General features: G+C 44.8%; 1 protein-coding gene across 28 annotated transcripts in view; it reads right to left on the reverse strand.

The window, feature by feature from the left end:
• Positions 1-14275, reverse strand: part of EIF4G3 (eukaryotic translation initiation factor 4 gamma 3) — a 1432461-nt gene that overhangs the window by 562000 nt on the left and 856186 nt on the right. The gene's annotated exons all lie outside the window — the stretch shown is intronic.

Consider the following 14275-nt stretch of genomic DNA (forward strand, 5'->3'; position numbering starts at 1 on the left):
CAACTTGATTGGTTGAAACTTGAGTTTGGTCTCTTTTTCAAAATGACTGATTTGTTACTAAACTGAAGGGCGTTGCTTTTCTAATGTACCATGGGACCACCATCTCGACGACTTTGAATGATTCAAGCATGTGAATCTAGGAACGATCCAGTACTGGAGTAAGTCTACATTCTTTATTGAAGGGAAGGAGGAGCTCGTCAATCCTATTTAAATTCAATGGGACTACACATATGTGGAGCATTAGACTTTTTTTTACCAAACTACATTGGCTAATAAAGGTTCTTCTGCCACAAATTATCTCCATATAACCAAGCAATTTCTTCTTAATGAAAGACAAATAGTTCGGCCTTGGCTAACTAGTTTTAGCAGGGCAGCTAGGAAATGCTTCAATTCAGGGTGTGGGTAAATGGCAATCCTACTGTCACAGGCTTACACATTCTATAAAGCTCTTTAAAGGAGATGGTCAATGCAATGACTTCTTCACCAGACAGATCAACATCTAAGAGTTATTTCAGACACTCCAGAGGAGCGGTCTGTTTTTTGGGCACAAGTCTATTAAGTTAAAGTGCAAAACCCTATCTTGCTTCAGCAGCCCTATTTGTGCATAAGCTCATCCACTGGTTGAGTCCAAACAGTTGTCTGAAGCAGGAGTGCTGGAACTGATCCAGCAGTTTGGAGAACTTCGTCGGATGAGCTTAAATTCCTTAAATGAAAGCTTTACTAGTAGCCAAAATGGGTGTGAGGGACTAGTTTCAGATATAATTCAGGAGGCGCAGCAAAGCATATCGTGACAGTGTCACCTTTGACTTTAGGGTGGCCAAAAGTGAAAACGCAAACCTCTCCTATTTGAACCAACCACCTACATATTTGCATGAAGAAACTCTTTCCAAAGTTAGGGTATTTAAAAATAAAGTACCCATTTAATGGGCTTTTAATGAATAGCTTTGCCTTATCTAAACTGACTGACAGTCTACTCTTCTGACAGTAAGCATCTAGGGAATTTAGCAGTCTTTGTAGACCAGTTGTTGTACGGTCCAGCACAACACTGAGGTCTGCATATTCCTGAATAAGACAAGCTGTCTCCAGCTTGAAGGGGGAAGCATCTTGCTTTAGCAAAGCCTGACTTACATGGACTACATGAATATTTAAGAATATGGACGCTAGAAGACATTAATTAAAAAGTTATGTCAAAAATAGTTGAATTAGCATCAAGCTTAATGTGAATACAGGTGTGGAAGTCCGGTACCTGCATGCCTGAACCACATCCAGCTCCACGGACCCTGGTCCTCAGACCTTCCACTGATACGACACCAGCACCCTATGCGCCCTCAAATCTGTACGTCACGCCACCTGGCATCACTGAAGGATACCCAAGGACCCTTTTCCTGCCAAAACTTTAGATGTACTCTGTCCCACCTCTGCACTCCAGCTCTTCCAGCTGCCCAACCGACCAACAGCAGACCTGGCGGACCTGGCCAGCTCAGCTGCTTTATCCTCAACATGCGCTCCCTCCACAAACACGCCACAGAATTCTGGGACCTCCTCGACCTAGTCTCTCTCGACATCGCCTTCCTTATAGAAACCTAGACAGACTACGGCTCTGGCCCAGACATCGCCACAGCCATCCTCGATGGCTACAAAATAACCCGCAAGGCCAACCGACCAGGAGAAGGCATCGCCATCGTCCACAAAAACACCCTCCGCCTGACCACCCACTTGGACGCCCCAACAACAACAACAATGGAACACCTCCACTTCCAGACCAACACCACCCTCTGCAGAACCCTCATCTACAGACCACCTAGCCCACCCACCCTTCACCGAAGCCATCATAGACGCCATTGCTCCCCCGGCTCTCGTATCCACCGATTACATCCTACTCAGCGACCTTAAATTTCACCTGGACAACCCTAACAACCAGAAGACAGCAACACTTCTGGAGAACCTCGCCAACATGGTCTAAAGCAGCTGGTCACCACTCCAACCAACACAGCAGGACACACGTTCAACGCCCTCTTCTCCACCAGCAGAAACGCCACCTACAGCCACACCACTTAACTCCTCTAGACGAACAACCACTGGTGCACTTCACCCCCCCCCCCAAACCCCCCCCCCTTGCGGGTAGTAGTGTGAACAAGGTCACAGAAGAACAGCTTAAAGCCTTTTTCAGCACTTCAGCACTACCACACCATAGACCGCGGCCGCATCCTCCAGTGATGGATCTCAAACTGCTCAGACACCCTGGCACCACTCAAGAAGGCACACACAAGGCAACACTCCAAGAAAACCAGCTCCTTCCCTCCCACCCTCCACAAGTCCAGATGCACCTGCAGACAATTAGAGAAGAAGTAACAACAAAACCCCGGAAACCCACACAACCTTCAAAGCCGCAATCACCGCTCACCACTTCCTCCTCAAAACCACAAAGAAAACAGCCATGCAGGACAGAATAAACACCAATGCACACAACAGTAAAGAACTCTTTGCCACTGGTAAGGAGTTTGCCAGGCCAACAGCGAGACAACAGATGTCTAACCCTCCCAAGACCTCTGCAACAAACTCGTGCCTTCTTCCACCACAAGATCGGGCAGTTCTATGACAGTTTCGACATCCAAGACCCTCCCACCAAGCCAGACACCACCGCACACAACCACACCGCACTCCAACAGATCCTACTCAACTGGACCCGCTCACCACAGACTACACACTCTAGACCATGAAGAGGAGCATCCACTCCAGAGCCCTAACAGACCAATGAAGGCACCACATCTCCCATAGTGCAACCACTTACATCGTCCCGAGCTCTGCCGCACCATAACTGCTCCATCCCTCAGGACCTCCTGGCCGTCTTCGACACGGACTCCCACCGCACCCGAATCACGATACTCCATGACACCGGTATCTGCGACAAGGCCCTGAACTGGATCCACCTCTTCCTCACTGGTCTAACACAGCGAGTCTGACTACACCAGTTCCTCTCCGAACCCATGGAGATCAGCTACGTATTCTCCCACGACTCCTCTGTGAGCCCCACTCTCTTCAATATCTTCATGGCCCCTCTTGTGCCCACCATCAGGAACTACGGACTCCACATATTCTCCTACGCCGACGACACCCAACCGATCCTCCCTCTCACCAACGAACCCACAACCGCAAGAAACATACACAGTGGGATGAATGCTGTTGCCACGTGCATGATAAAAACTTGCCTCAAACTCAACTTGGATAAGACCGAAGTCCTCATCGTGGGACCCACCCAGTCAACTTTGGACATCTCCTGGTGGCCCTTTGCATCGGGAACCCTCCCACTCGCACAGACCATACATGAAACCTAGGCATCATACTAGACTCCTCGTTCACAATGAACTGACACATCAACGCTGTCTCCTCATCATGCTTCCACATGCTTCGAAAAATATTCAGATGGATCCCCACTGAATCCAGAAAAACGGTCACCCACGCACTCATCAGCAACAGACTACTACAGCAACGCACTCTACACCGGCGTCACCCAGAAACTCCTCAGAAACCTACAGACCATTCAAAATGCCGAAGCCAGACTTGTCCTTGACATCCCCCATCGCAGCCATATCACCAAATACTTCTGAGAATTCCCTGGCTCCCAGTCAACAAAAGAATCAACTTCAAGCTCCTCATGCACGCTTACAAAGCCCTACAGCAGGGCTGGCATACCTGAACCACCGCCACTCATTCCTCCTATCCCACCAGACACCTCCACTCCACCCAGCTGGCCCTTGCCACCATCCCTTGGTTCCACAAGACTAGATTTAGAGGAATACACCCAGCCTCTCGCCCTCAGACAATTCCTGTTGCTGGCCCAATTCAGGAAAGATCTCAAGACCTGGCTCTTCGACTGAACCCCAGCGCTCAGACAGTTCAACAGTCTCCGTTTCTAGCGCCTTGAGACCCTCACGGGTAAGTAGCCGTGCTTTACAAACCCCGATTAGTTGATACCTGAATGATTTGAAGCAGACTACAACATAGCTGCCAAGGTTTACGATTGTTTATGTGTGACTTTTGTCATAATTTCAGTGAAATTATGAGTGACATTCAATGATTATGAGTGACATTCAATGATTATGAGTGACATTCAATGATTATGAGTGACACTTCGCTCAAGAGCTAAATCAAGCAAGAAGACCAGGGAAAACATGTAAATATCAGAAATGTCACCCATTTGAGCAACCAAAAACTGTAAGGAGATCTTACCACTGCTGCAAAGCACCGGAAACAAAAGTGCTCTTGTAACTTGAACCAAGTGTAAAACAAATGTGTAACTATGATATTAAACTTGAACTCTGACTGGCCTCAAAGTTAAAGAAACACTCGGTAGGGAGGGTCCTGGGGGAGTTACTTCTATATCCAAGAGACACCCAGAAATGTAATACATCATTATAAAAATCCCAGGTTATTTACAGAACTACATTTGGAAAGCAATTGAGTAATTTCTGATCCCATATTGCAAATATAGAAAACAAACAAAGATACATTTCAAAGTATTATCTCAGAAGAACACTGGGGTGGCATCAATACCACTCCCGATATTTTTCACTGCAGTTATGAATAGAACTTATTTTGTTCTGTGATGTTTAGGAGTGGCTCGGTTATATTTACCTGATTTATCTAACATCATAGTTCCCAAACATTATAGGGGCTTTTGCTCATCAGTGCCTCCGAGATAAGCCACGTAAAGTACCCCAGGGGTAACCACAAGATGTACAGGTGTATTTAGGACTTAATATTCCAAATAAAGAAAGAGCACTGATGTTCTAAAAAGTTCACCATTGTAACAACCAGAGCTGGAAAACAGTGCGCTCAAAGATCACGCTCATTTTTGTCTTAAAAAGTTTACAGGTACAGTAGTTCTCTCTCAACAATTATGAAATCAGGAATGCAAGTGCTGATTTACCTCCCAGCTCTGCGAATGATCTGCATATTGACAATGATGAATGCCTAGCAGCATCTGACTCCAACCCTACTCTCTTATTAGTTTCTCCCGACAGCTCGTGCGGCGAGCAAAGCAGAGAGGCCGAGACCAGTTAGCTAACGCTGGCGCAGAGGAGGCAGGCCTGCCATGATAGTACATGAAACACGTCATGATTGTCACGAGGTCAGTGGTCTGCTGAGCCATTCACTGCCACGTTGAAATGGCCAAGTGAATTCAGATTGGGGAGTCTGAGTGGGGCGTGGCTCAAGAATGGACTCTTAAACAGCCATATTTGAAATGGAGCCAAACTCAGATGACTCAAATTTATAAGGATGGGATGCTGATGAGTGCTGTGCTCCATGTCCCCTGCACTTTGGAAGTTGAGAACAGACAACATCAATGTACGACAATATGCTGCTGCATGCACTCAAAGTGTGACAACATGATCATGCCGCGAGGAGTGTGCATAGCTGCCAATGTTTCAGGCTTCTTATATGGCGGCAGGCTACAGCTCCAGGAGCTGACTCCAGAGTTCTGCTCTTGTCATTCTAGAGCGGCCCTGTCGCAGGAGCTTGCTGTGCTCCCGTCACGGCTGCCCCAGCCCTCATTCACCACTTGGATGCTGCACTGATGCAAATGCAGTTTCCACATTGCGGCCACTTACTTGCTTAACCCTCATCACGCAGGTAGTCAAAATGAGTGATCAATGCAATTTAATGCGGTAATGCGGACCACCACATTAAAAACCGTTAGTCTACACCTGATGCGTGGCACTCGGCAGGGCTGCTACCGGGAATGACACAGGATGATAGTGTGTGCCATAAATCACAAAATACCAATTCCTTCAAAGGCTGCATAAAAGTTAGTGAAGCAGTGTTGTGAATTATTTTTTCAATTTGATTGCTCATCATTAAGGAGCACGCCATGATTTTGCCAGTGATCCCACATCCTGCCTGAAAGCCAGTCTAATAAAAATAAATTGTTAAATCAAATTCTAATTTCAGACCTGGAGTTAACATTAGCATACTCTCCCCAAATCCAAGCAAAAGGGCCCAGCCTGCAAAAATCGCAATTTTCTGGCGAGTTGTTTTATAAATATACACACTTTAAAAATGTAAAGAATGAAGGTACAAACAAACTATATTTTCTTCTGTTTTTTAAACTACAATAGGCAAACTACTTTGTCAGTATACAGACCAAGCAAATATATTCAATGTATTATCAACATTTTGCTTAAATAAACTGGAAACACTGAAAACAATCGACAAAGGTACATAGACATCAAAATGCAGTAAAGATAAAACAAAACACCCATGTTCATAGAAGCTTTTAAAAAAACATGCAGAAATATTTAAACCTCAAAAAAATCAATTGGTGTACTCCATGTTTTCGCCCCTGCTTCATATCAGAACAACAATGACTGTTTGTTTCTCCTTTACCAGTAAAACCAAATACAAAAAGTGTATGTGCTCCTGACAGGATATACCACCCCCCTTTCCCATGAGGCTCGACTAACAAAATGTCAGATTGGCGCCGATTTCTGCTGCTCAACTGCCCCAGCCAACCGGCTAAACTTTGCATACTAACTGACCACCATAAAAAAGGTGAAATATGAGAGCAAAAAATAATGACAATAGTTTTTGCCGCTTGACTCATCTAGATTCACATGCTATGCACATATCCCCTCACTTAGTGGTTGGAGTCTGTGAGAAGTTAGCCTGATATATGATGCTCACTAGTTCTAGTGATCACCTTGTATCAGTCCAAACAACCCTTATGGTGATTGGTTGTAAGTCAACCTTATAGACCAGCTATCCTAATGGTAGCATGGACAAAGCAGTCTTAGGCTAAACTCTTTTGGCATGTGAAGCCAGCTGTTTAACACATATAACCCCTTGAATACCAAATGAAAGGACACCACACAGGTAGTTATGAAAATAAACAAGATATTTATTAACTAACAAACACCTCTGAACTCTTTATGAGATCAGAGGGCTAAGCACATGACAAGACTCTTAAGAAAAATACGTTTAAGTTGCACAATTACAATGTTGCCCTAGGGGCACAACAAACCATATACTAAGTAAGTGGAATGTGAAAGTCGATAGAAGGAATGGAGCTGTCCAGAGGCTGTAGGATCGCTGGGACTACACTATCCTGACTTTAGGTAAGTAATAGGAGGCCCACGGAACGCGTGTTCAGAGTATGAACTCACACGCGAGATGCGTAACAACGTCTATGGACAGTACAGTTCAAGAAAAAGGTGAGTACGGACAATCCTGACTAGTTAGGACTAAAACGACTGTGGAACTGGACACTAGGAGAGTCAATCTACCCTTGAGCACCAAAATGCTCTTGTTACCTCACCCACAGGCTGCGGGTGCATAGGTGCGAAGTTGTGTCGGGTTCCGGCGTTGAAGTCTATGGAGCCTGAAAGAAAAGATGCTGCAGGCGACCAGGAGGAAGATGTCCGGTGTGATCCAAGGGTGGATCAGTGAAGAGAAGAACCTGAAAGCAGAGGGGACAATGTTCAAATTCACTAGCCAGTGACTGGAGTGGAACCAGGAGTGGAACCAGATGTCGTTGTCGCGATCAGGTGAAGAGTGGACGCTTGTCTCTGCAGCCAAGTGGACCAGGAGGTGTCTTCGACGACCAGGATGGAGGCACGAGCTGTCCCACGCAGGCTCTCGCTGTCGGCGGTGTCGGATCCGGAGTCAACAGGCCTTGGCAAAGGCAACCCACGCGGTGAGTGGAAACGGCGTCTGGAGTGGACCAGGAGGGTCCGGGGTACTTCTGCTTCGCAGGGAAGCAAGGGCCAGTCTGGAGCAACCAGACCAGCAGATTGGATTTCAAGGTTCGTCGTCTAGGATGTCACTAGCTAGCCGGCAAGTGACCAGACAACACGTCGAGCAGCAAACAGGCAGAAGGGCCCCACGCAGATCTCGTGAATGCTGGAGGGATGGTCTTCGGTGCAGGAGCTGCTCGGGGTTTCTCAGTCCCCAAAGCACTTGGTCGAGGTTACCTCAGAAGTCGTGCTGGAGCGAAGTGCTGCTTCTTCCAAGATGGCCGGTCCCACGTGTCTCGTCACACCCACGGATCTCAGCTGTGCTGCAGATGTAGGTAGAGGTCGGAGAGGTCTGGGAATCCGGGTCTCATCGGGCTCTGAAGTCTGGATCCTCGAGGGAAGACGACAAAGGGAAGCCGCTGGACGCTGATGGTGCCTGCTTGTGCAGGGTGGACACTCCTTGCCCACAAGGGAGATTTCTTCAGTATTCTTGGCAGAAAGTCGAAGTCCAGAGTTTCTTCTTGTAGAGTTTCAGTTCAGGATTAATCTAACTCGGAATGGGACCAGCTCCTACCTTTATAATGCTAAAGGGGGCTGTACTACGACTAGGTCCCTCCTATGGGTGGGACCAGAAAGGGGGGTGGTTAGACCCCCTATCCTTTGTCCAGTCTTGCGCCAGAGCTGGGGCTGGAGAGCCCCAGGAACTGGTTTAGACCGGTGTATGCACAGGGACACCTTGTGTGCCCCAGGCATGTCTCATTCCTTTCAGCCCTGTCCTACCCAATACACAAAATCCTGTCTGGGGTGGTGCTAGCACCTCCCAAGGCAGGAAACCCTTGGTCCAGGCCTCCCTCGCTGGAAGGATTCCCAGCAGCAGGAGGTCAGACTTGTGTCTGTGGAGGTAGCATCCATTTTGTGATGCTGAGGCTCAGGTTAACTTTAACCGGGGTTCACAGTTAGGTACATGTCGTGTCCCTCTAAAAGGGTGGAATGTTACCCCCGTCGCCAGAACTGGTGAGGGGGTAGTATTCCAATTCGTATGACACCTTACTCGACAAGTTTTGATAATGCTATGCCAAAGTTAGCAATAACCGTGAGGATTATAATGCACTTAAGAGTATATGGTATAGCGTTATCATGGAAACAGCTAAAGGACTTGGTTCTGAAAGCTGCAGACAGGCTCAGCTCATGCCAGAGCACTATCTCACATAATTCCAAGCACTCTGCCTCCAGGATTGTTAAGGCCTGCCATAGGAGTGACTTATAGGAGTATATGTGTCCATTTTAGGGTTAGATATAGGCATACTATATCTAAAGCAAAGGGTGATTACACCACCTTGCCCAGCTGATTGATAAGCCAGTTGTGTCAGATTTGGAGGGCCAGCCAGGGGTGGCATAATACATGCTGCAGCCCCTGGTAGGCCTTGGGTTCACTTATGCCCTGGGTACCTATGGTACACTGTACAAGGACTTACAAGAGAGACCCAATACCAATTGGCAAATGCACCTAAGGTACATGGATGTCAATTTAGAGAGAGAACAGCTAGGCTGTGGGTCTGATTAGCAGGCCCACAGCCAGGGAAAGTGTAAACCAGTGAAGCAAAAATCTGGGGTGACCATAGGATTGCAGACCCTACTCTCCTACAGAGTCAGAAAGTGCTACAGTTTTGCTACACGTTAGAACTGGTGTGCTGAAAACCAGATCTCTCCAGATTGGCTAGAAACCCCTTTGTGTAAACTCTGAGATTATTTTTTACGCCCTGTAATTGTGTAGTACTGTTGAATAAGCATTATAGTACTTACATACACTGGTTATTGTGCTGAAAGTGCACTGTCCCACATTTGATTTAATTTTTGTATGGTTCATTTCAGCTGAAAGCACTGGCACGGATCCTTGTATAAATATGACCACTATATATATATATATATATATATATATATATATATATATATATATATATATATATATATATATATATATATATATATATATATATAGATAGATAGTTAGATAGTTAGATAGATAGATAGATAGGCACACATTTCTAGATCCTTTCTTTTCAATTATTTTCAACCCAACCTGTACTACCATATGATTTGCATTACTCACCCTCTTGGGTGATTTTGCAGACTTCGTGAAAATGCCCTTTTCTCCCACATGGTTTAAAAATAGATTTTCTCTCTGGACACTGCTCATCATTAGCAAAGTGTTCCCCCACTTATAACCTGCATATTGCTTCTCTCTGTATGTGTGATCTCACCCTTATTTTTGGTTGACACTACCTGCACTTTCTCCATGGCACAATTTGCTTTTTAAATCTTTTCTACACATGCACGATTGTGTACAGTTGTTTTGGCAATCTGCAGCACCTCAGTTAAATTAGGGTCATACTTCAACCAGTTTATCCCCGACTTTGCCAATATTGCACCTAGCGTAAACCGGTCTCTTATACTCTCTTATGGATAGTCGAATTTCAATTTTCGGCTAATTTCATTAGCTCTGTTACATCTTCAACCAAATCACAGACTCTGGGCTCTATTTCTAAAATGGAGTCTTTCAAGTATGGGGCCAATCTTTGGTAAAATACAAATGTTTTTTTATGCATGCATCAAATTCATGGAGATCCACTATACCAGAACGTTGTGGTGTGTTCTTGTAATTCTTCATGAATGTCTTATCCTTCCAATCCTAAACAATAAATCAATACTGAGGTGTTCCTTTCTGTGCTTAAATTAGTACCACATACTCTAGCAGAGTGCATAAAGACTTTCTTTCATTTTCTCCATTCTAATGGAAATTCTCCAGGGTAAAAAAGAGAGAGCGGTGGAGGGCTCATGTTTTGCACTTTAACCCATTATATTGCAAGAAGCTAAAAGAAAACGTTGAACTCTGCATGTGCATTGAAATACACCAATGATCAAATACACATCCACACACTCACAGTGTCTAATCCAAAAGTTCAGAGTTCTCTGCAATAATCCTTGCATGTGCTCTGGCATCTGAAAGCTGAGATTTGGTATAAAGGCAGGAGTACTCACCTTTCCTAATATCAAAATGTGGTTATTGCCAATGTTGAAAACTAAGAATAAATCCTGTTGTAATCCTTTCAAATTTGTCCTCCAGAAGAAGTAATCCTTTTGGAGAACAACCAAGGCGGTCTTGGTTTCTTTTTTTAATGAAGGTATTAAATATCATCTCAGGTCAGCAGATGACGATCCTAAAGCAGGAGCTTGACACACCTCTTAGTTATTGTACGTATGCCTCAGAGTTGATTTCCTGGAGTGCACCCACCACCTGACAAGACTGTGTAGGCGTGCCTCCTTTCATTCATGGATGCTCCCTCAATGTGAAGGTGATGTGAAGGTGAGGCGGTTTCTTTAACCACCACTAATGAAAGCTTAAAATCTGAATTACCTCCAACTGAATTGTACACCCCGGTGTCTCTCCACATTATAGTTCTTCATGGAGAAATTTCTTCGCCAGATAGAACTGTGAAAAACCTTGAATGACACACGGCTTGCAAGCCTACAGGTGGAGCAGCTACTTGAGTGAATACCGGCGGCAGCACACATGGGACAATCCCATCGAGGTCACAAATGTCCTTCCAAGCATGGAGCTTAAGTGCAGTCTTGAAAATGTCCAAGGTGGCAGACATAATTAGCTGATAAGGTAGAAACTGTACGGAGGCGCCCTATATCGCAGAACTTTCGCTTACTCCTTCCAATTATCTTTGTCAGGATTAAAAAGTGCAGATAGCACAAAATGTAAATGTAAGGAGGCAGCAGGGTTTATTCTTCAATTTGCCTGATCCACTGTTCTCTAGCTCTCCCAATGCAAAACATCTGCCCTTTTCTTGCATCCTGTAGATTTCTGTGGACAAAAGCAGACAAGGAAGAATGAGGCGTCTTGTAATCTCCATGATCTTCAATAAGCTCTCTTTTTTTCCTGACAAATGACATACTGTAGGTGTACTGTTTGAGTCAGAGTCCAGATCCAGTGGAAAGGTCTGCTTATACTTGATTTTGTCATTGTGTGCGCTGCCTGAGATTTTTCACATTGAGTGTCATCTCAATCTCAGCTGCAACAAGACCTTGCACAACAGAATTGACAGCATCAAAATGTGATCTTGTTAGGCATCTTAGCAACCTCAAAGATGTGCTCCTTCATTAGTTACAAATGAGCATGGTTTTAACGTTTTAGGGGTATTTGACATCACCAGGATGTACATATCCGAACCTGTGGAGTCAATTAGGGACTAAGTCTCTAGTCCAACATCTGTTTCTTCAGTAATTGAAAAAATGTTCATGGATGTATAATGTAAAAAGCGAAGCACTGGCCTCCTCCTTTACGTTTCCAAACTGCAATGGCCCTCCAAAGTCTATTTTCCAAGTTCCAGCACTCGATATGTAATAATGGTATTCAGTTTCAAAACGGGTTGGTGTGTCAGAAGTTAACACGAAATCAGGTCTAAGCATGGTAGTTAAGAACGTTCTGAAGAATTAGAGAGAGGGATTTGTTAAAACACCTAGAGAAATATAAACATTTATGGACACTCTGGCAAACAGGGAGATGGAGGGCCCTTTGAGGCTGATCCATAAAGGAATTCAGACACTTCAAAAATAGTGCTGTGGCGGTAAGAGGCAACAAGGGGAATAAAGCTCAGAAAACATAGTATGACAATGCTTGACAACAGTGGTTGTTAGGCTATTCTGCTTCCTCTCATTTCACACCCAAATTGCATTTGTGTGCCTTGTATTGCTTTTCCTTCTTCGGTTCCTTTGGACAGTCTGTCCTAGGCAGGACATTTTTTGCTGACCTTGAATGCTTACAGGTACTTCCTGCTACAAATTCGATTAAACTTGTATGGTCAGTATTTTGGATGTTATTGCACAGGTCCGCTCCCTAATGATATACCCCTAACAAGGAGGCTAAATATTGCCTTCTCTATGCATTGGTGATAAGCTAAGACCTTATTGCATTTCTACCTTGTGTTTAACATTCATGACACTCTTAAAATGTCTAATTTGGGGTTATTGGGCTCTCTTTGTATACTCTGGATCAATTAAAAGTCCTGTAATATCTAATCTGAATAGTGGGAAGCAGGAGTTCTGCTTTGCTTTTGATCAGAGGTCTGTTTTTCCCCCTCTCTCCCATTCTACCCTTATAAGTGGATTCTCATAGACCCTATTTATCCAGGCGTGTGTTCCACTTAAAGAGTACAGATTAACATCCCGTCTTCAGCTACCACATTGAAGACTCCAGACAATTTGACAAGTAGTCACATGCGAGTTAGCCACTTCGATCACGTTTCCTCACCTTTGCTTTGCTTTCATTTGCTTTACATGGTCTTGAACTTCAAGACAAACATAGTTCTGTCGTAATTGTTTCGCTCCATCTTCATTGTTATTCTTCAAGATTTCACCCGGGTTACTGATCGGACCTGGGGTGCTTTCACTAAAGGATTTCCTTGAGCCTGGCATTGTTAACACAGACAGTGGCTATGTTGGCAACAGTTCTCACTTTTACAGCCCGATACCTACAGATGAGACCTTTTTTTGTCTCCTCACGTGCAGCCTCATTCGCTCGCTGAGCTTCTCTCTGACATTGCAATCTTATGTGTTTTTTCAAAGTTTCTAATTTGCTGATCAAAAGGCTTCCTCTGCAGCATTTTTAGGATTGTACTATATCCCCCTCTAGCGATGTTCAAGCGGACTACGTTACTGCATGCTACATTATATTAACTTACCTAGTGGGCCAGTTTCTTTTCACCAACCCACTCGTGAACGTACCGCCCTTGTCAATAAAAAATGCTTATGAATCCTTTTGTCCACACATTTTGCGAAACGGAGGTCAGGTAGAAAGTAACAGGATGCATGCAGTGCATCCTTAAAGCCATATGGCTGAATGCCGATTTACATTTACAATGTGCAGCTCAGTGCAGATATCTAATTTAACAGGTATGATGGCTAGTGTGCAGGTGAAGCACAGTCGAGGATTTGCTAAACCCAGTCACACAACAGCAAAGTAAAATTTTCCCCAGTAACACACTTTTCAACTAATGGTCCTGCATGTATCCCTGAGCAAGTCTGTGCAGTGTCCAGCGTGGGACAGCACCAACTTTACTAATGCACAAACCAGCTTTATGTTCACACATGTTCATACTTCGAGTGTATTGCTGTCCCATACAGCTACCACCAGAGTGAGATCTCAAGTGTACCCCTTAGAACAAGAATGCCAGTATGTTTTCTGATTCCCAATGTCGTCCACTGGGGAGCTGCTTTGGTCTTCCTCCTCTCAAGATCCGAGAACAGTCAACACATTGTTCTAGTTTATGATGAGCCAGAAAGGGAATCTTTGAAAAGGATAGCAGTTGTTTCCCTAAAGACGTTATGTCATGAGTGTAAGAGTTTTGTACCCACTGGATGTGGTAAAGAGCAGGGTGATGGTAGTGAGGTGTCAGCAACAATGTTTGTTGGATGAGGTGGCAGTGACAAAGGGCAGCAAACGTCCTCTAAGCCTGACATCACTAGCCATGCTGCTC

This window comes from Lissotriton vulgaris, chromosome 5 (assembly GCF_964263255.1).
Source record: "Lissotriton vulgaris chromosome 5, aLisVul1.2, whole genome shotgun sequence".
Lineage (NCBI taxonomy): Eukaryota > Metazoa > Chordata > Amphibia > Caudata > Salamandridae > Lissotriton > Lissotriton vulgaris.